Source organism: Paramisgurnus dabryanus, chromosome 17 (assembly GCF_030506205.2).
Source record: "Paramisgurnus dabryanus chromosome 17, PD_genome_1.1, whole genome shotgun sequence".
NCBI classification, from domain to species: domain Eukaryota; kingdom Metazoa; phylum Chordata; class Actinopteri; order Cypriniformes; family Cobitidae; genus Paramisgurnus; species Paramisgurnus dabryanus.
The window spans coordinates 24,134,505-24,157,966 of record NC_133353.1 but is presented as its reverse complement, the minus strand read 5'-3'; the positions used below and the strand labels follow the sequence as shown (position 1 = coordinate 24,157,966).

The 23,462-nt window shown below is 38.1% G+C and overlaps 1 long non-coding RNA gene across 1 annotated transcript; it reads right to left on the bottom strand.

The window, feature by feature from the left end:
• Positions 1-22,062: 22,062 nt before the first annotated feature.
• Positions 22,063-22,911, bottom strand: LOC141280923 (uncharacterized). The gene is made up of 2 exons (XR_012335267.1): positions 22,532-22,911; positions 22,063-22,321 (listed from the first exon to the last, which is right to left on the bottom strand). It is a non-coding gene; the product is annotated as an uncharacterized lncRNA (long non-coding RNA).
• Positions 22,912-23,462: the final 551 nt, after the last annotated feature.

Here is a 23,462-nt window from a genome sequence, read left to right as displayed (position 1 = left end):
AATGGATTCCATTAAGTAAAATTGACAGGAACAGGATTTAAGCATATATATATATTTTTAATGAGAGGATAGATTCACGTCATGATGACCATTGAAATATGTTCTTTAGAAATAGACTCAGCAGCAGCAGCAGCTATTTAAGTATTATTTGGGAAATTGTACTTAAGTACAGTAATGAATGACAATTAGTTTTCCAAAGTGCTTGCACCCCATTCATTACATTGTTTAAAGTTGCCACTCTTCTGCATACTTCACAAAAAGCAGAATAAGATCTGATGGAAGTCGTGTCGAGTTTTACATTTGATTTAGTTTTATTTTATTACGCCGAATTGCACTAAATCTTAATAACATTGAGACGGCATTAGAGCACAATAGCTGTTTGATATTCATAACATTATCATAACAGACCATAGCTATATTAAATGTAATTGTCTAAATTTCGGTGCCCAGAAATGCTTTCTTTAATTCCTAATATGATTTCCCATCCCTGCAGGGGATTATGTTATAAGAAATGTCTCCCCATTTATTGACAGCAGAAATATTTCAGCCGGCTTGAAGGAATTAAGTTATTATGTAGGAAAGATTAGGAAGGCAATCACTGTAGGCTTTATGTGACAATTTTACAGCATTATTGTGAAGTAGCCTGTGGCATATGCCTGCAAAAAGTCAGGTTTCAATACAGGCTGACTGAAAATTGGAACGTCGTGTCCAAATCCCTGTGTGCATGCTAAAAGGTACCTGGCTAAATGCTTAATAAGTGTAACCTTTGAAAAATTCTCTTCTTATTTTTAACATATTAGGTGTCTGATTCTATGTATTTGCTGTAATAGAAAACTCAAAGATTAAAGGCACAGCAGAATAAAGAGGTTTTGTGTTGTGTGGCACTTGATAAATGATCTCTTCATGGGTGTAAATTATTGGACATAGCCTAAGGGGACATTAACTTCATTTGATACTGGGCCATGTCCAGTTGAGCATGTGTTAGGGTGGGGTTTGAATCTGCTCTGTTGGCAGCATCTTCTATCAGAATTTAGTTCTGCTGCGCTATAAAGGCCAATCTAGAGAATGTGGCTCATATCAAATTCAGTGTGTGTTCAGGGATGAACTGTCTGGAACAGCAAAGAAACAGGTGGTTATAATATAAGGCCATAGCCCAAGGAAACCCTTCTTTATTGATAAGCAAGTGAACAAGTATGCATGTGCAAATGTGTTGAGAATAATCCAGGTATACACCCAGAATAAAAGGTACATGACGGTACAAAATTTGTCTCTGGGGTGGTACCTTTTCAAAAAAGGTAAGGTACGTATTTGTACCTCTAAAGCCGAAGGTATACCATGGACGTTTGTATATGCACGGCTTCCGCATGACGTAATTTTCGTCATCAGGAGGGTCCACGGTGGTTCGTACGACAGCGCATGTACGTGAAAATTTTGAGACAGGACACTCCACTACAAAGGTCTTTTCTTTTTTTTCCACTTCTTCCAACAACAAAAAAGTTGTGGAGCATTTGATTCATGTTCTTTGTTTTCTTGTTGTTTGTTCTAAACTGTGTTTGCAGTGGTGGATCCGCAATTTTTCTTCATCTATCCTCACGTTTTTAATGTACTGTAAATGTCGCGAGTCAGGGCTGCCCTGACGGCCTGGTAGAGTAATAATTTGAATAAGAAATCAATTTAATTGCGTATGTGTCGAACGCGGCCATCCGTACGTAGCCGCAATGAGTATACTTGGAAAGCTGCGTGGACATGTGCGCGCAAGCTGGACAAGAGAAAAAAAGTATATCTGGCCTTAAGGTACATGGCGGTACCATAGAGCAGGGATTCCCAAAGTGTGGTGCGCGCACCCCCTGGGGGTGCGCGAGAGGAAAAATGTAATGGTGGTCTGTTTCTTTAAGTGGGATTTTTCCATACAATAAAAAAAAAAATGAACAATAAACATTTCCTTTGTAATAATTAGTTTTTGATAGAAACGTAGAAGACAGCTGCTGTCTTTTTCTACGCACTGCTCTTCTGTTATGCACTGCAGCCGCTATATGCGTGCCAACTTGTTTCATTCATTCCATATATATTATAAATATGCTTAACTGGCTGAAATCAGGGAAACTGTCAAGTGTGGGACGTCTTATGATAAAGTTGTCAGTCACGAAGGAGGAGAGGGACCAAGAGAGAGAGACTTTTTTATGGCAAAAATAGAAATATTAGACATGGGCACGTCTAATGCACAGGATACGCGAGCAATGTGTTGTCATGCATGGTAAAGAGACCGCCAATGAATTATATAATAAAATACATAAATACTTACAAAGACACTGTAGAGAACTTATTAAAAGCTTTAATTTAATTTTGTTTAAAAGTTGAGCTGTTATAATGAATCTGCAAACTATTATATACCTTTTGTGCGAACAGTAAAGGCTTTCGTGAATGATGGGTCTGCACGTTACGCATGCATCTAGAAGGAGAGCGCACTGGTAAACATGAGGAAACTCTCATATATCATCTATTAGCTGACGGCAGTAAGTTTACGTTTTTACCATACAGTAGTAAACTCGAATGGCATCTAAATATCACAGTGGTTAAACACATACATGGGGGCGCGCATCATCTAAGCTGAGCGTAGCTGCGTCTGGTCGTAGTTTTAGATGGTGCAACACGCATAAATATTTTTCACAATGTCAGACGTAGCTAAGCTCAACGTAGGACTTACACCCAACTTCTTAACGTCTGGCTGTTGCAACCGGCCCCTGGTTATTTGCGCATGATTAAACATGAGTCTTTAAAAATAAATCTTTTTAGCGGTATTTTTTTTTTAAGTGGGGATTGGGGGTGCACCAACCCGGTTGGGATATAGAAGGGGGTGCGCAGGAAAAAAGTTTGGGAACCCCTGCCATAGAGGTACACAATGGTACCTCAAAGGTACATAATGGTTCCTCAAAGATACATATGTGTACCTAAATAGTATATATTAGGACCATCCCAATGACAAAAGGTACAACCTTTACCTTTTTTTCTGAGAGCACCACCTCAGCGAATGCACAAGACACGTGTTTAGTGTCGGATTCGTCAAGCAATGATGCACAGGCAACCGATCGGGAGAGAAAAGCTGTGCTAACAACATCTATTTCCTCAGAACTAGAACGTTGCATAGGGTTCCCGGTCGTGCAGAAGAAACAGCAGTGAGGTGCAACGGGCTTCCAAATCCCTCCCGGGAGATTAGTCCTCACTATTTACACTTGGCAAAACAAAACCGTTTCACGGTTCGAGTCTCGACACAGTGTAGGGCAGGGAATCTGTTGAAAGACTGTTCCAATGTCGAGGATCCTCGGAATTTCAGCAAAGAACTGAGTCATTTGTTTGAAAAGTATTCCATATACAGGAAAGGATGCATATGTGTATCCTTCATGCTCTTTGCGCTCTCAAATCACCCACAAACCTATGCGCACAGAAAGCAGACCTTTTTACTAACGTAATGACGCAATGATGTGTACTTGCTAGCCTGTTCCATTTACATGTTCTCCGAATGCTAAAGAGGAGCCTCGCCTAGCCTCTGAAGGAAGTGACTTGAAAAGACCAGTTCTGCCAAGGACTTGCGTTCTCGAGGAGATCGGTCTTGCCAGGCGACCTTGAGGACGAACTTAGAAGGTCACGAGAACACAGAACGCACCTGTGAGAATTGAAATGTGTGCGATCTTCCTGTTGGTCACCTGACCTCCCAACCCAGTCTTAAGGCAAGTCATGTTATAGTAACGAAAATTTTGATTAATTTATTCGTGTTTGATGACACGAATTTCCGCTGTTTTTCGTGTCTCTGGAGATTAATGTATTTTTCGTCCTTCCCAGCACGAATTTCTATCAATGGCTGTACGTGTCTGTGGCACGACTTTCTTTATCGTGTCATTTTATATTTTGTTTTCTCATCTTTGTTTTCTATTTTTTGACCATTGTCACTTGGGGTTTGGGTTAGAATCACTTTCTGTGACTTCCTAACCCAAACCCCAACTCTAACGCCAACCCCAGGCGAGAATAGTTTTAAAAGCGAACGAAAAACATGTAGAAACCAATACATAAAATTACATCCTAACGCAAACCCCGAATCTAACCCCAAGCGACAATGATTTAAAAATAGAAAAGAACGATGTGAAAACAACATATAAAATGACACGATAAAGAAAGTCATTGATAGAAATTCGTGCTGGGAAGGACGAAAAAGACATTAGTTTCCAGAGACATGAAAAACAGCTTAAATTCGTGTCATCAAACACAAATAAATTTATCAAAATTTTCGTTACTATAACACGACTTATTAATTACTTCTGGGGCGTAAAGTTTCTGCACGAGAGCGCCCTCTGGCTTTTGAATGTAGCGGCAATTCACCATAATTCATTGAGAAGCATAGCAAGCATCAGTTGATTTATCATTGAATCCCTAATATTTTGCATAGGGACAGACACTTTTTAACACAGAGCACTTGCTGAAGAACAGGGGCTGATCGGTTAGCTTTTATGCCTTCCGATATTTATCGCACTCGTAAAGTCATCTCCTGTTGCCTATAAGATGAAGTAGTTTTACAAATTATTCAGATGCACGAACACTGATGGCGTTCCCCAAAGTGTCATTACATGACACAGCGTAGAGTTCACTCAAAAGGAAACACATACTGTTACATTTTCAGCTTCTCAGCTGGTTGAAAATAGATATGGAACATCCAAATCCATTGGAAGTCCCCCAGTCAGAGCTGTTGTACAAATGTTTGAAAATGCAGTTCAACTTTATCCGGAGAGCCTAAACTTAGCACTAACTCTATAGCAAGAACTAATTATAAACTGTATATATGTAAAAAAAAATTATAAACTGTATATACAAAAGCAGTTAAGGCTCTGTATGTGTCGCATTGCGTCAGGTGCAGAGCTACTCCAGCCATATTATTTAAATTAAATGCAAATTACATTAACATACAGTTCACATATTTACTTTTTCCTGATTTTTGAAGTGTTTGTGTATAAGCTGTTTTAACAAGCTGTGTGTCATACAGTATGGTAAACATTTTCTTGCTTGATTTGTTGAGTGTTGCCATCATTGTGGCTTATATGTCTAATGTTAAGAGGACACAATGACACTAAACAACTCTAAAACAGACTAAATATAATTTTCCTTTTTCAATAAGGATTCATGTGATGATAATTTTGAGATATTATTTGACATCTAAACTTAAATATTGGATGACATTTACAATGTGACAATTGTCAAAACAACTGAAGTGATGCTGTCACAGAAACTGAGAGCTATTCTCTGATTTCAATGCAATTGTATTGTGGTTGACACAATCTGATCAATCATTTTGACAGAGTTCATCATGCTTAAGGCAGAAAGGCAACCTAATTTTATTTCAGTGCAGATATCAATACAATATTATATAGTCAAGTAAGTCCTGCTAATACCCACTCCTAAATCGCATTGCAACACAGTGCATCCTATCATTGTCATAGTGAAATTTAATAGGCCAAGCATTACAGATATTTACTCATATTTCTGTTGTTCGAAATTTTTTTAGCTTGTCGAAATGATTACTACAAGATATACAACATACTAAACATTTTCGTATTTACACTGACATCCGCGCTGCTTGTTTAATCAGCCCATGTCGTTTCATTCTCCTAATAATATCTTTTCCTGCCACTACCTGTTCTGGTGCCGGCGGTTGCCATCAGCAGAGCTGCAGTCTCCATCTGTACTGCTTGTCAGCACTGGCATTCTCATCCATTTCCTATATTCCTGGTTTCTAGTTCAATTCCACTTGGTTATGTATCTGTAAATCTGAAATGCCCCCCTTCAATTCCATCGCCTCCAGGAGATCTGTTTTTGCCTATTTCCGCCTCAGCATCACCTTATCACGGCTCCTGCTTAGATAAGTCTCCAATCCGCAGTAATGGTTACAGCAGAGCTGAACACTCTGAACTTGCTTTGCGCTTTAGAGTTCACCTTTGGAGTGGCAGTACGTGTCTTTCTTTAAATCCCGAGAGAACCTTGGGCACCAATTCTAGAATGTACTCATTTCATTACAAACCAGCAAAATCACTATAGATGTAACTAGAAACATTGCATATGAATGAAGAAACTTGACCACACATTATTTATGTTTGTAACACCATGCAATTAAAAGTACCATCTTGTTTAACACCCTTTTATAATCCATCACATTACAGACATAAAATGTCGTGAACAAGCAGTGAATTCTGTTTTCATGTTAACATTGCTCTTTGTATTCTCTTTTGAATTAATACATTTCACTTATAATATTCTCATTTATATGTGATAAGCATCCTTAAACACATTTGCTAAATTAAAAAACGTAACGTCGCCGTCGGCACAGTGGCCTCCTGCATCTTATGAATTGGCAGCTAAAATGCAGGTCTGCTGGTAGAAAGGAGGCGAGTCATCTGTGTTAAAGGTTCAGTCTCGTTTTTTTTTTCTTGAGTCAATAACAGTTATTTCACTTCATAATCTTGGGGGTGCTGAAGTTTAGGTCCAGGTGACATGCCCGGAGCTATTTCTCCAGCAGTTCTGTGCCATTAAAGCACATTGATTTAATATTCAGTATAGAACAAAGCGCTACATGATTTAGATGTTACAGATCATGGAGTATACTGTTATTTCCGATGGAAAATGACTGATGGTTGACACGGCAACCAGATCTCCTGGCGAGAAAAACTAAATCATTAAATCGCTTTTGTAAAGGGTAATCAGAAGTACCCTGTCTAAAAATTATAACAGAAATTAATTGTTCTGGATCACCTGGCTTGGTGCCATACAAAATAGATGACAGGTGGCCTGTAATTTCATGACCTGAATATAATGGTGAGTGGTGGTCTTTTATCTTAGTCTGGGTATTTAATCAGTTTATGGATTACATTTATATGAAACACCATTTACATTACACGTACTGTATGACTATGATACAAGAACCAATGCTGTAATATTGTATTTATTAAAATGAAGTCACAACAAGGTTAAAACGTATAGATCGGGTTAATATGATGATTTACACACTATTTGGTGTTATTTACACTACCATTCGTTTGGGGTCACTTGACTGAATGTTTTTATGATTTTCACACTTTGATATTGCTTATGTGTAGAAAGATTTAGTTGTGTCAACATAAACTATGTATTTTTTATATTAAAAAAATAGTTTTAAATGGATGATTTGGGCTAAATAATACTAAAGAGAAAACAGTAAATGGAAACAAAATTTATAATATATTCACTTTTAGTCATTTACAGTGTCAGACATTTTATCCTGATTGAAACAGACTGTGAAGCAATTGATCTTAAGCCACGCCCCCTAACGCGATGAGCCAATCACAGTGCGGATAGCTAACCCAATACACTCTCTGCTTACATGTCCATTGAAATGCATTGCAGTTTTCATTCCTTTTTTATATGTTTTTTCTTGTCATTTAAAGTTTAAAATGGTCAAAAGGTGTGCATGGGGTACATGCAACTCCGACACATTTCAACCAAGATAACGCTAAGTGTCTTCTCTGGATTAAGTTATGCGGTAGACGACAACACCAACTAAACGTGGATAAATTAAACAAGAATTTCTACATCTGTTCTAAGCTAAATCAACAACGTATTTGAACATTATCTTTAACATTTAACGTATGCAACCTAGACCTGTACATATTTAATTTGATCATGATGGCAATGAGATGCGGTTTATCACGTTTACACTGTGACCTGTAAATTTTGCCTGGAGCTGAAGCTTTTCATCGACCTTTGCAACAATAAAATTATTAATATAACCCTCCAATGCATATTTAAGGCCCTTTTGGTGACTTCGAGATGATATATATTGTCTTTCTGTCTCCAAAAATCATCAATTGCCTCCTGTGAAATTTCTCCTACTGTTACAGCTGCCATAGCGCCTATCACCAAATGTTGATTGTTTGTCCAAGTGAGTGAAGGAAAACACTACCGTTTTTCAATATTTTACTATGTTCTTACCTCAACTTAGACAAATTAATACATACCTATCTTTATTCAATGCGTGCAATTTATCTTCGTTCTGCACGTGGTTAATATGTTAGCATTTAGCCTAGCCTCATTTATTCCTTAGGATCCACAAACGCACGTCTGGTTGAATGTGTGCGGTCCAGCTGCAGTCAGACGTGATCATCCTTCAAAAAGATCATCAGATTCAGAACTCTTGGGGCTCTATCTTACACCCGGCGCAATGCAGCGCAATGCGCGACGCAAGTGTCTTTCGCTAGTTTCCACCCTAATTTTCACGTTTAGCGCCGCGTTGTTTAAATATCAAATGCATTTGCGCCGCCTTTTGCGCCCATGGGCGTTCTGGTCTGAAAACGAGGTGTGTTCAGGCGCATTGTTGGCGCGTTGCTATTTTGAGGCAACTAAAATAGACTACGCCATTGACCAACAAAAACCTGGTCTAAAGTCTAAAGTCAATGGCGCAATGTGTTTTATGTTATTTAAAGAGCGCATTAGTATGCGCCTATAAACGGGAGGACAACGCGGGTTTGCTTATCACAAAGTACATGAATGCGCAGCAGCACAAAAATGCTTTTAAATATGAACGATTAAAGGATTGAATGTAAAAGATTATTATTGAGTCTCTTGGACATAAATGAGGAGTAATTATGAGACGTTAGAAGGCGCAAAGAGCTGCTTCACCTGCAGCCTGGTAAGTAAATAAATGCTTTGCTTTGAACAAATGCATCTGTTTTTAAATGTTTTTTTAATGCTACCTCACAGATTTATTGTATATGATGACTCTGTACCTGCGGATATGGTGAGATGAGAAACATTTTTAAGTAACGCTTAAAAAAACTCTTTGCTAAAAAACCGCTGTCCAAAGTGCTGAAATGTGAGGAGAGCCGTTTGTAAATTCTTTATCTCCTGTTTGTTACAAATAAAGTATTTTTAGAGTACAAACTTTATCTTACATACTTGTAAATTATGTTTTGATGATATTGGATAGCCATACATTTAAAGCAATTAAAAGCCTGCTTTTTTACTTCCATGACTAAAAGAAAACGGGTTTTAAAGGTTTTAATAAAAAAATAACAATTTCAATACAAGTGAAAAACAACACAATTATTTAACATTAATCTTAAACTGGGGATCTTCTTCCTCCGCTTAGTTTTTCAGTTTACAAAGTCCGTCATCTAAATAGGGATTAGACATAGCGCCAGCGCAACTGGCTTTTAAAGGGGATGAGAGCTGTGACTCTCATTGGTTTACTGCACGTTACGCCCAAAATACTCCCATTACAACAGGACCTACCCTTTTCGACCATGCGCTCGGCGCACAAACCATTTTTCCCGTCGTTAAATTAGCAAAAGTGGATTCGGACACGCCCATTTAGACGTTGCGCTGTGCGCTTTAGACAATGCGCTTAGATCGTTAAAATAGGGCCCTCAATGTGTAAACTTTAGTAAGCTTTTAGTCAAGTGTATTAAAATATATTTGGCTAATAGAGCAATGAAAAACAATGGAACGTTTTTATGTGGAATGACTGTATGCTGCGCCGTTTGTAATTCGCCCTCTGTCTGTGTGTATGTGCGTAAGGGCACTCAATATTGCACACACGGAGAGACGTGTTTCAAAAAGCAAGCGAACATAAAGCGAACTGTTCTTGACATACAAACAAATTGATCTCCACAGTATTCTTTTTTTAATAAAAACATTTGTTTATGTCTAAAGTGTGTGTATAGATTAGAAGCAGAACCCAGTATGTTCCTATTTGGTCTTAAAGAGACAGGAACCTCATTTAATCTACTTATGTCTGTGTCATTAATGTTAATCAAACAACCCAAGACAAAGAGCAAATCAGTTCTGAAGCTCTAAAATAATAATAATTACATTTAATTAATACAATAAAAACAGTGTTATTATTCAGTCGATTCGATTTCTGTATCTAATGATAATTTTAGACATTACCTAGTGTGTAATTTCTTGATTTGTTATTAGATTTTTCCCATCTTTTTTTGCTGATCCGAAAAATGATCCAATCCGTGCTTCAAAAAACCATAATGTGATCGAACCGTGAGTTTTGTGAACCGTCGCACCCCTAGTAAATGTCTTTGGTTTTCCAAACGTTATAATGGTAGAAGACAGGGAACAGCTTAAATAAGAATAAAAACCAAAAAATTAAAAAGTGCATCCATCCTTCATAGAAGTAGTCCACAGAGCTCCAAGGGGTTAATAAAGGTCTTTTCGAGGTGATCCATGCGATATGGTTAGAAAAATATCAATTTTTTATACTTAATATACTATAATAACTAGCTTCCATTAACAACGGCATCTTGGACTAACAACGATTCATAATAGTCACTGTGCAACGTACCCATGGCAATGAGCGATCACTATGCTAAAACTCTCTTGTGATTTACGTGAGATTACCTCTGTGAAGGATGAATGCACTTTTTGGGGATTTAAAGTCAGAATATTATTTCCTGATCCCCGTTTTCAACCATTATAAAACTTGGAAGAGCAAGGACATTTACTAAAATAACTCCAAATGTGCTTGTCTGAAAGATGATGGACATAGGTATCTCGGATTGCTTGAGGGTGAGTAAATCGTGGGGTAATTTTAATATTTGGCTGAAGTATCCCTTTAAGCCTAAAAAGCCAGCACACCAAAACTTAACATTCAGCAGAAAAATCATCCGATTTTTATTACAACAGCTCCTCGAAACCACTATCTGAATATCGGTGTGGATGTCAGATCCAGAACACAGCGCATCTCCTGCATCTGTCTGGGTGCAGTGTGTTGGCTACACTGCAGGTTCCCCGGTCGGCAATTCGACTTTGCTCCCTTTGTTCTGAGCACGGAAGCTGACAAGGTCACTTTACATCGCCCGACATTCCAATAAACACATGACAACTCTCCATTTCCGCTCCATGATTGCTCTGCCACAGCCAATGGAAACAACTGTCCGTCATAATGGAGATCAAACGGAAAATAAATGGCCGAAAATAATTAAATAAATAAATCGCAAGGTTTTCGGGATTCAATCCGCACACAATGGCGTTTGCAGTAATGCAACGTAGTTCTGTTCAGTCATTTCCATTACAACTAACTTCCGGAGGAGAAGTGCAGCTATTGCAGGATAATTCTTCTGATTTCCTGTTTGAAACAAACCGTTGAATCGCTTGTTATAACCACACCTGCAAGCTATCCACTGAGTTTAGCTGTTTTGATGATTCATAATATTACACAGCACAAAATTGTGTAATGCTGACCATAGGCTCACAATTCAAGTCTTCTGGGCAGAAAGGAAGGCCACATTTATCTATCAGACGGGGCTGTTCTCTCAAAGGAGCTGTGGCCTTCATCTTTCAATGGGGTGGCAGGAGCGAAATCAACAGCTTTCTTTATTTCTCTCAGGCGAACAGGTAACTTAACAATCAATGTGGAAGTTATAATGATGAATCAAGCCCCACAACAAAACAAATCAAACAATGTTCCTGCAAAGTACTCTACATTATATTTATGCGAAAGCTTGAAGAACCAGCAAAGAGCAAGAAAATGCCACCTCCTCCTACACGACATTTACCCAGCAACGAAGACAAATTTTCTTCAGTATGTATCTTTTACCACAGTTTTACTCATAATGTTCAACAAAATGAAAATGGAACCTTAGGGCTGACGCATAACATCTTTAATATCTGAAATGGCACCACTGAAATGTGTAATAGATGTCGAAATGCACTCATCCATAGCCGGTTCAAGAGCCAAGCTGACAAAGTGCCCTATGTTTGCTAAAGCCACATTTTAAAACTGCCCCCTTCCAACATCAAATCTCTGTACATGATGAAGTATGTCTACAAGTAATAATTTATTAAGAAATGGGGGGCATGACTTTTAGCGTGTCAGTTGTAATTCAAAGTGTGAAGACTTATGACTTGAAGTCTGTTTCTGAACACTGTGAAAGGTTCCTTACTTTTTGGTACTGATATTTTCACGAGAAATGATACTAGTGGGAAACTCTATTTACTGTGTTATGAGGATGTTAATTTAAAAATGTGTCAGGACCTATAACTGGAATTTATGTTAATGAGATTGAATTGTAAATGTGGACTTCAGTTTACTCTGTACCGATTCTGTGTAAGTTAATAAATATACAGTAGGGGTGCGTGGGGCAAAAACTAACGCGGGGTTAGTTGTAACATGGACCGTTTACATTGTTGCACAGGTATGAGTGATTTGTTTATCCCATAATGTTTTCACCCTGCCAAAAGATGGTATTCAACAAATTCATGGAAAGGTATAATGTTTTTCCATCGAGTTATTGATGAAAGAGTGTTTTGGTGGCATGTAAGTAAATTTGGTATGAATGAGGTATGAATAGTGTAGATACCCGTCTATTATAGACAGATATATAAACAATATCTACTTCAAGTATATAGACAAAATAGTATTGAAATATTTGCATGTAAACTTAATATTTAGCAAGTGTTACAACTAACCCCCTGCCTGTTACAATTAACCCCACCTATGGGGTAAGTTGTAACGTTTGCACTTCTGGCACGTTTGGTGTAATTGTCCAAGAATGGTAAGTAATAGAAACAAACTTCAATTGTTCATTTGTAGCATAGATGTGTGTGTTGCTTGTTTAAAAATATAATTAATCAAACTCAAATATTTTTTAATGATTGAACCAAAACCAAAAAGGTTGTGCCCTGCTCTCCCCTAAGTCAAAAAATGCTTTCCAGAAAATACTCCTCATTTAGCAGGTTTAGGAAAATAGTAAAGTTTCATCATAAACATTTATCACATTTGGCAGACGCTTTTATCTAAAGTGATTTTTCTTTTTTATCAGTGTGTATGTTCACTGGGAATGCAAAATGTGACATTTGCATTCACTGTCAGAAAATTGGCAAAATATGCTATCATCAGGGCAGTACTATTTGGACCAAAGAGAGCTTATTAGCACCTCAAAGATGCATATTAGTATCTCAAAGTTAGATATTGTTACCAAATGTATAAATATCGAAACCCTAAGGTACTGCCCAAGTGATAGCTTTTGGATAGTTTTCTGACAGTGTTGGAAGCACAATCCTCTGCCAGTTAAGCTTTTACAAACTTTTGCTTTGTCCCAATTCACTTGTACTATGCCCTAAAAGCATGTATTGTTTTTGCTATAAAGTATATACATATTAGTGCATAACAAAAGAGGGTGCAAGTACTAGTACTATACCCGGGGTGCCCAAACTTTTTCCAACCAAGGGCCAACAATCAACCTTACTGAGGGCCGTGGGCCGAAAGTAAATGTTGCTGTGTTATATTAAAATTAAAGTTGCCCTGATTCTTCTAATTAATAATTTTCTAATATATTTAAAAAATAAATACATTACTCTATTTATGCATAACTAATGCAGTTTTATTTTCAAAGGGAACTGTTATAAAAAATAATAATAATAATTTTGCATATCATTTTAAAATTTCCTTTTATTCACTTTAATTCCTTATATTTAATCTTAAATGAAATTGTAACGTTCAATAAAAAAAAAAAATTTTTAGGAAATATTTAATTAATTAATTAATTAGTCAATTAGGGCTGTGACGATGGTGGCAATAATTCACCGTAAAGGTGGGATGGTTATATAATGTGTGTTTTGGGGGTATGTGCAAGTGTGCATGTGCGTATGTGCGCGTGCACATTGATGCATATGGGTCTTAAATATAATGCATACATATATTTTTAAATATAAAATTGTAAACGAGGATCAGATACAAACGTGCATGTTCATGTGGGTGCTTGTCACAATGTCAAGCAATGCTTAGGTCACGTAGCAATACCAGACACTCTGGAGAGCCCAAACGCTTTGAAGAAAAGGAAGGTGGCGCGGTCACGTTTCCAGGTGGTTTTAGATGTGAAATGTGAAGTAAATGTGAAGCAACTGAGCATATGTGCTTGGCCATTTTCGGTGCATGCTCGAGCCGAGCCCCAGAGCACCCAGGGGATCAGCGCCTATGTGTGTGTTTATTGTAGCACTTCCATCTGTGAAACAACAAGTGAGGAACCTTTTTGGGGTTATAATGTTTCCAGCCACACTAACAACACGTTTTAATGGTAGCGCAGATTAATAGTTCAATGACGTTTATCCTTATTGCTTATCTCATGTGGCATGACGGGCCAAATTAAAGGTAATTGCGGGCCCTAGTTTGGGCACCTCTGTACTAGGCGAATTGGGCTGCAGGCCATGTCCGAAAATGCATACTGTGACAGTACGTACTGAATGAGAATGAGATGAAGTACCTACATTTCAGAGCATGTGACTCTATAAGCAAATTTTGATTGGCAACTGAGCACCATAATGATGTCATTATGTGGCTTGCAATTATTTTATATTCTTAAAGGGACAACACAAGCTTATAAACACAAAATATAAACAATTTGTCTGTAAATCAATAATAATAAAACTTAATTTTTTTTTTTTTTTTGCAAAGGTCAGCAGCACACTATTACTAAAGGAATATATGAGGCTTTTGAGCCACAGGTAGATTGCTATATAAACCAAGCAACAATAGCTCAGTATTACTTTTTTAATTAAACAGTTATCAATTTCAGAAGTCTCATAAACACAATATAAAAGTTTACTTCAGCAAAAAACGTGTCTGCTAAAAGCGGTAAAAGGTGTTATAAAAGATGTTGTGTACATCACAAAAAATGGCAGTTTTATGCAGAATAGAATGCAGTTCAGTCTAAAAGATAAAAGGCTACACATGAAGTCGTGCCTTTCCAACAGCACAGCAGGTGTAATGTCACAGACAACTGATTAATGATGCATAGTTTATTTTGGTGTCCATTAGCTGGGAGAGAGCAGAAGGTTCAGTCTCTCAGCATGGGGAGTTGATACGCCATAACGCTGGAAAAGGCAGCCGAGTTAGAAGGTCTTACATGGCATTTCATTGGCCCCATACACCCCTAGGATATCTCCCTTCACTTCATCAAACACCTCGGGCCCCCTGTGGATGCCCACTCATATGTTGTCAAATTGAAAAGAGAAAATCTAACAGAGATAGGGAAATGCTGCTCTTTTCTTATAGTGTTCTGTAAATGTCATGATTTGGACAGACTAATTTAAAGATCTATACATTTATAATGCAATCCATCCTAGGTAAGCTGCAAATGTTATTAGATACACTCATAGCAATACATAGCAATAGACTAGAAAACTGATAATGATTGACTCATTCATACACCATCATTTTACAGGATTATGATTCATTTTATTCTTGCCTGTTCACTATAAGCAGAGACTTTGCAATTGCATAATAAAAGTTATTTTGATGCAAAAATCTAGCTGCTGAATATTTGGAAAATGTGTTCTTTCAAAGTTGAGCTGTAGATGTTTTAATATTTAATAATAAAACCTCCTATTGCCTGTATTTTTGTAAAGGTCTCCAAAATGCTGGGTTATTTTAAACCCATGGTTGGCTTAAAAGGGACAAACCCAATCATTGTGTTATAAATTATATGCTGGTTTGTTTCAACCCATACCTCAATCCTATATGAACTTTTACATTAATTTAATCCAACGGTTGGGTGGGTCACTGTTTGATCTATAACCATCGGTTACAAAAATCGACTAATTAAAATATAAAAATAAAAAGCCAGGAAAAGCAACGAGTCCTCAGAATTAAAGGTGACATAGAATGATTGAACGGGGTATTTATCCTTGTTCTGTGATGTGATATGTAGAAAAAAAAAATTTGTTTGGGTCTGTAATGCCTTAGAAGCTTCCTAAAAACCTCTCTCAGATAGCTCTATTAGGGTGAGGGATTTTAAACAAGCGGTTTTGCACCTATTTGGCTCCCCCTACTGGCTTAACTTGCAATCTCATTACTGATTGGCTGACTTTGCTGCCACTCAAAAAATGTAGCCAATTATTTTAAAGTGGAGGGGCAGTTAGATGCATGTGATGTCATAAACATCAGTTTTTCAGATTGGGCCGTTTTCTGGCTGACATTTCTAAAAGAGAAATTTCTATGAGACTGAGATGTTTAGAATGTCTAGCACTTTTTATATGTTCGTGAATGCGGGTAGACTACCATTATTCAACAAAGACAAGGTAAAAATGGTTTTTCATTCTCTGTCCCCTTTAAAACAATCATACATGAAGATAGAAAAGTAATTTCAGGCTGACTGTCACTATCTCTCTTTTAGCACAGTGGTGAGCCTAATTGAAATGTTTTGAGCATCAAACACTCTGCACCGTTATGATACCATAAACTGGACACAAGCAACTGAGGCTTTCTCATTTCACTTTGAGATATTATTATATGGACATTAATAAAGGTGGTCTTTCCCCTGCTCCCCTTGCAAATAAGTCTGCCTTTACGTATCAGCTAAAGGTCAAAATGTAACTAACCTGCAAGTTATAAGCAAAAGGAATCATTCCCCACAACACCCATACACACACCAACCACATAGTGTACCGTATAATTTCAGATGCAAAACCCTCTAAGTGCGTAATTTAGCATTTCTTTTCAAGGTCTAATGCTGAGTTAACACCAACCGTGTTTCAGGCGTCAAAATCACGTCTACCGCGCGTGGTTTGCCGCTTGAACAATTTGGATGCATTCACGCGTGTAGAGCGGAGTAGACGTGCGGAAAAAGCAAGCATTTGACGTGCGTCAGAGACAAACTCTGCTTCTTGTGGGAGGGGCAAGTGCTATGCGGCTGTCTGTTTGCAAGATGACTGATGTTGATTGTGCATTTATCGAGAGTTACCAGTTTGTATTTGGTAACCTTACTATAGGGTGAAAATACACGACGATGGTCAAGCCTTTGACACAATAGATCACACAATCTTACTCAAGACTAGAAAACTATGTTGGTATCAGTGGTCAGGCGCTAGCCTGGTTTAGGTCATATCTAACCAATTGCTATCACTTTGTTTATGTAAATGAGGAAGAGTCATATCACTCCCTGGTTAAATACGGTGTACCGCAGGGATCAGTTTTAGGTCCTATCCTGTTCTCGTTATACATGTTACCCCTAGGAGACATTATCAGGAAACATAACATAAGTTTTCACTGCTATGCGGATGATACCCAGCTTTACATCTCCTCGCATCCCAGCGAAACACACGTTTTCTAAGCTAAAAGACTGCATTAGCGATGTTAGTGACTGGATGGCACATAACTTTCTTAAGCTCAACTCCAATAAGATAGAGATACTTATTATTGAACCAAATCGCTACAAACATAATATGTCAGATTACAAATTGCACATAGATGGCTGTACTGTGGTGCCATCTTCCACGGTTAGGAACTTAGGTGTGATGTTCGACAGCAACTTATCCTTTGATAGTCATATCGCCACATCTGCCGCACAGGATTCTTCCATCTTAGAAATATCTCAAAAATACGCCATATACTGTCTACATCTGACGCAGAGAAGCTTATTCATGCTTTTATGACCTCTAGAATAGACTATTGTAACTCGTTACTCAGGGGATGCCATGCAAATCAGGTAAACAAGCTTCAGCTAGTTCAAAACGCTTCTGCAAGGGTACTTACTCGATCTAAGAAGTATGACCACATAAGCCCAATTCTGGCATCTTTACACTGACTACCAGTTACATATCGCATACAATTTAAAATATCACTAATCACCTACAAAGCTTTAAATGGCTTAGCACCCTCATATCTTAGAGAATTACTATGAGAATACAATCCATCACGCACACTACGGTCGCAAAATTCTGGCCTATTGATTATCCCTAGACTATCAAAAGTGTCTAAAAGTGGAAGATCCTTTTCCTACTTAGCCCCTAAGCTCTGGAATGATTTACCAACCGATGTCCGAGAATCAGACACAGTCGATCATTTTAAATCTAGACTTAAAACTTTTCTCTTCAACAAAGCATTTGCATAATTTGTCTAGTAAAGGTACTTAACTCGTAATAGTTATTTTTACGGAACAAAGCACTCACGGTCATAACACAGACCAACCAAATAAATAAATAAAAACCTTTTCTGCATGAACACTTAAAATAAATTGCATTAAATAGTTTGCCACCGTTTGCCACTGAACCTGCATTAACGACGACAGTGGGGCTTCCGGCCTTAGTCAAACGGTTTGGCACGTATGGTTGGGTTGCGATTTTGGTGCTTTCGTGTGTCTTGTGAATAGTATGCCATACCGACCCGTTTGCCACTGAACCTGCATTAACGACGACAGTGGGGCCTCCAGCCTTAGTCAAACGGGTTGGCACGTACGGTCGGGTTGCGTTTTTGGCGCTATCGTAAGTCTTGTGAATAGTATGCCATACAGACCCGTTTGCCACTGAACCTGCATTAATGACGACAGTGGGGCCTCCAGCCTTAGTCCAACGGGTTAGTATGTAGGGTCGGGTTGCGTTTTTCGCGCTTTCGTGTGTCTTGTGAATAGTATGCCATACATACCCGTTTGCCACTGAACCTGCATTAACGACGACAGTGGGGCTTCCGGCCTTAGTCAAACGGGTTAGCACATATGGTCGGGTTGCGATGTTTTGGCGTTTTCTCGTGGTCCTGTAAATGGTATACAATATAGACCCGTTTGCCACTGAACCTGCATTAACGATGACAGTGGGGCTTTAGGCCTTAGTCAAACGGGTCGTCAGGTTTCATTTTCTCTTAAAGATCGGAAGGTGACCCTTATTTACCATATATACCCTCGCATTGGGCCCCCAATTTGCTAAATCCTCAACTAGATAATATAATTATGCCGCAATAGTTAGTCTGTCTGAAACTAAGCTGAGTTAAACCACATCACTGTGTGACACTTCAATACATATGAACGGCCGCTACGCTAATACGATTTTGTTTTTCTCTCCCTGTCTCGTCCTCGACCCGAGGACAACAAGACAAACAGACCCAGTCCCGGTAGATGTGAAAGTCGGCACACCTCTGATCTACTGGCCGTCCTTCAACGTGATGCCCAGCTGATGCCTGACCAACGATCACCGGCAGAACCCGCTTAAACTCCGCTAAATCTCCTTATCCGTTCTCCCAAGGGTTTTTCCCTCCTAGGACTTATTTTTCCTCGGAAAAAAACCCGGGGTTTTTTTCTCCTAGGGGGTTTTTCAACCCGGGGAGGCAGCCTTTTTGGGCTTTACTTAGCCTCCTCCTCTAGACGTTACTTTAGTAATACGTTCACTTATAATATTGAGTCATAACCGCAGCAAATTTAATTGCTTATGCTATCATGTATTTTGTTATGCTATCTGTCGTTTTTCTGTGTTTTTCACTGCTTCTATTTATGTAAAGCTGCTTTGAAACAATTGACTTTTGTGAAAAGCGCTATATAAATAAAATTTAATTGAATTTAATTGAATTCAATAAACGTCACGTGACTCAAAAGTGAAGTGTGTATTACAACTTACCAGGTTGCCCTCACTGACACTCTTCCAAGCACGGGCCTTTTTTTCCTGTCTCCTCTATAGAAATAAGAGCTTGTGTCGTATAGCTCCGGGTGACTGCTTACGGACAATATCAAGCGTTGGTTGAATGAGTGACTCCGGGCAGGGCTGCCACCACAGCAGCAAGCAGGCTCCTGATTGGTTAACGTGGCGCGAAATTCTGCCTAAGTTTAAATGTTTAAATTCGGGGGTCAGCCGCAAATTCGCGTGAACCGCAAAATGTACAAAAAGCACCTTTCGCGCGAACCGCGCACAACGCTCAATTCGCGCCTTTGAGGTGCCACGGGACCTCCTGACGCGCGTCAACGCATCTTCACATTGACTTAAATCACTAGCGCTTCACGCCTATACCGCAGTTGGTGTAAACGCAGCATTAGGTTTAGGTTCAGTAATTACTCTTTAATGGTATTGAAAGGGTATTTATTGAAATATCACTTTAGTTATATCATTGGTATTTAACAAATAAATCTTTTAAATCTTGCAGTCTTTCACTGCAAAACCATCTAAATTCAAGCAAGCTTTTTGGCAAAAATCAAAATCACTAAGTATAAGAAACATTGCAATAATTAATGACGGGTACATGATCTCTGAAAGCCAATATATGAAATCACCTAAACAAACATGCCCCTACCCCAATAGAATCTGAACCTTCCTTTGATAGACCCACACATACGCAGCCCAGGCAACAATGTTGGTTATTAGACACGCCCCTTAATGCTGATTCGCTACAAGTGTGTTTTGTTAGTTGCCCCGACTCCATTTCCAAAGTGTTTTTTTTTTTCAAAAATCATGCACGCCGCCTTTAAAGTCAGAATGTAAAAATAAAGAAACTGCACCACACATTAGGGGGCGGTGTGATCCATGTGACTGCCACGTTCGGGTTACATTCAGGTCTAAAGCCTGATTTATAGTCGTGCGTATGCGTAAGCTCTACGCCGTAGCTATGCCGTAGGTTATCCGTAGCCTGTGCGTAGCTCTGCGTAGCCTGACATGCACCTCGCAAAATTTTTTACTAGGTGTCAGTTCTACTTGGACCACAAGCGCTGTGATTGGTCCACTAGAACCCCTCCCGTCAGGTAAAAAAACAGCGTCATAGGTATTTCCGTTTGCGACGGTAAAAACAAAGATGGGCCAAGTTGAGGATTTAACTCATAAGTCACTGTTTATTTACTTCTATCATTGCTGGTCTTCTCAAATCAGACACAAGTTGCTGTTTCTTCTTCGTTTGTGGGTTAATTTGCCAAGCTGCTTCTTCATTGATGGTTGTGCTGCTACTGTGATCACACGAATGGATACTGCCTACCAGCGGTCTGCATGTGTGTTTGCACTTCGACGTGGAGTATAAATGAAAACCGACACAGAACCTAAGTCGTCGGCGGCTACATCGTAGGACCTACGCAAAACTATAACGAGCCCTTTACTACTCACAAGGGACACAAGTTTGAATGTGTAACACGATAGTTTGCACACTGTCGTTCATCTAATTAATCTTCCGTGCACTTGGTGGACTTTGCTGAAAAATCTACAACAAATCTTTATTTCTGCATGACATTAGGTGGGGATTAAGCAGATTTTAAGCAAGGTATTTGATGAATCATAATACATGCTGTGTATTCGGTTAATCTAATTGTCTCATTTTTGACATAAGTGGCATTTAGTTGCTTTTATATCTGAGGTCCTCATACAGTATGTTTCTGTAGCTTAGTGATAGAGCATTGCATTAGCAGCGCAAAAGGTTGTGAGTCCAATTCCAAGAAACATACATAAAATGTATACCTTGGATTAAATTTTTTTTAAAGCATCTGCCAAATGCATTAATGTAAATGTATATTGTGTAAAATAATGGGCGTCAGAAGCAAAAGAAGAAGTGGGTGGTCCAAAACATTTACTGGAGTAGATGCCATTCTCTTGTATTCTGGTGCCTTTTGATTAAACAATTGCTTTTATAGACGGTTTCTGCTATAACAACATAAACAAGCGGCTTTCGTGGTCAACACGTAACTTCCACTAAACTCTACTAAGAATAAATGGTAACACTTTATTTTACGACCCGCAAAGTACCGCGTAATTAAACCGAATTTACAGCGTAACTATTTGTAACAACAGAGTACCTCTACAGTACGTACTTGTAGTTATAAGGGAATAATATTTTAAGTTTGGGGTAATAAGGGGGTAAGAATATATGGAAAATTATTCTCTAAGTATTTCATAACTACAGGGTACCTATTGTAATATTACGTGGTATGTATGACTTACGTCTATGGGTAATATGGTCTATGTGTAATAGTTTTTTTTTTCATATTTGCTACTTACCTGATGAAGTGTTTTGTATAGCTTACAGTTGATGTCTACAAGCCACGTCGGCAAATAAAATATAACACACAATAAAGATAATAGCAACTTGTACCTCTTTGATCTGTATATGTATACAGGAGTTACCAGGTAACTCTTATATTTGCGGGCTGTAAATTGAAGTGGGGCTTATTCCCCGATTGTTCTGTGTATGTACCAGGTAACTCTTATATTTGCGGGCTGTAAATTGAAGTGGGGCTTATTCCCCGATTGTTCTGTGTATGTACCAGGTAACTCTTATATTTGCGGGCTGTAAATTGAAGTGGTGCTTTGTTCACCTCTTGTTAATAAATGTTATAGGGTAAATACCATAAACATACAGAATATTGTTATTTTTATTTTAAAACAACTTATTTCAAAACATCTTTAAAACACTATAATTAAGCCAACACTTAATGTTTATTATCACATAACTTTTATTTAAAATAAAAAGTCATGACAATTTTTCATTGTTTTTGCGGCTTGGCTTCCTCTGTTGGTGTTCTTGTCCACTCGGATGATGAGTTGATGTCGTCTCACAAATGCTGTTCTGCATTACATATAAAAAACATAAATGAAAGCCTTCAGTAAATGTTTCTTCACTGTGCCTTGACAGAAACAGAGTTTTCTAAGCCAGTTACGTTTATAAATTTTAGGCTTACTTATGTGCTAGCTAACCTGCTACCGTTAGCTACTGTAGCAACTTTCTTGAAAAACATTGTTTGAAATGCGTGAGTCATGTATTAACAAAACCAGTCACCTTATCCAGCATGCGGAACCTGCTAACATCACTCGCAGCTGTACTCCAGTGTAGAACGTTTTTAAAACCTCTTAAAGAAATTTCACCTCAGGATCGCGTTCCAGCAAACCTCCTGCAGACGACCGCGCGCTCTACACCTGCGCAGTACGCATGTAGTCATCTTTTGATTTAGCGCGAGCTGATATCTGCTGTTGTTTCATTCTGGTTTGCCATTGCATAAATTATATTTGGCTAAAATACTTGTGTTTACAGTAAATAAATTGCAAAGCACCACTTCAAATATGTCCGCAAATGTAGGAGTTTCCTGGTAAATAGGGAATAAGTTGCTATTTTTATTGTACTTACCTTAAAAAAAAGATAACCACATTAAATCAGCTTGACTTTTGTTATTAAATAACAAAACAAGTAATATAGGCTACTAAAATAAAAGTGATATGCTGTTATATTTTTTTGCCGATGTGGCTCGTAGACATTGACTGTATACAACATTCAGTAGTCAATATGAAAAAAAATAAATAAAACATAATTTCCCCATAGACTTGACTAAGTCATACATACCACGTAATATAACAATAGGTACCCTGTTGTTATAAAATACTTAGAGTATAAATAATTTATAATTCTTCATATTCTTACCCCCTTATTACCCCAAACTTAAAATATTATTCCCTTATACCTACAGGTTACCTACCCTGTTGTTACAAATAGGTACGCTGTAAATTCGGTTTAATTACGCGGTACTTTGCGGGTCGTAAAATAAAGTGTTACCGAATAAATAACAACAAAGTACTTTAAACGTAGTTTATTTATAAAACAAGCAAAATAAACAACATGTAAAAACATTTGTTATTTTCGTCAAGGTATTTGTTCAAGAGTTCAGTTTAGCAACTAGTCAGACCATTAAAAAACCGGAAACCGGAAGTAAAGTTCG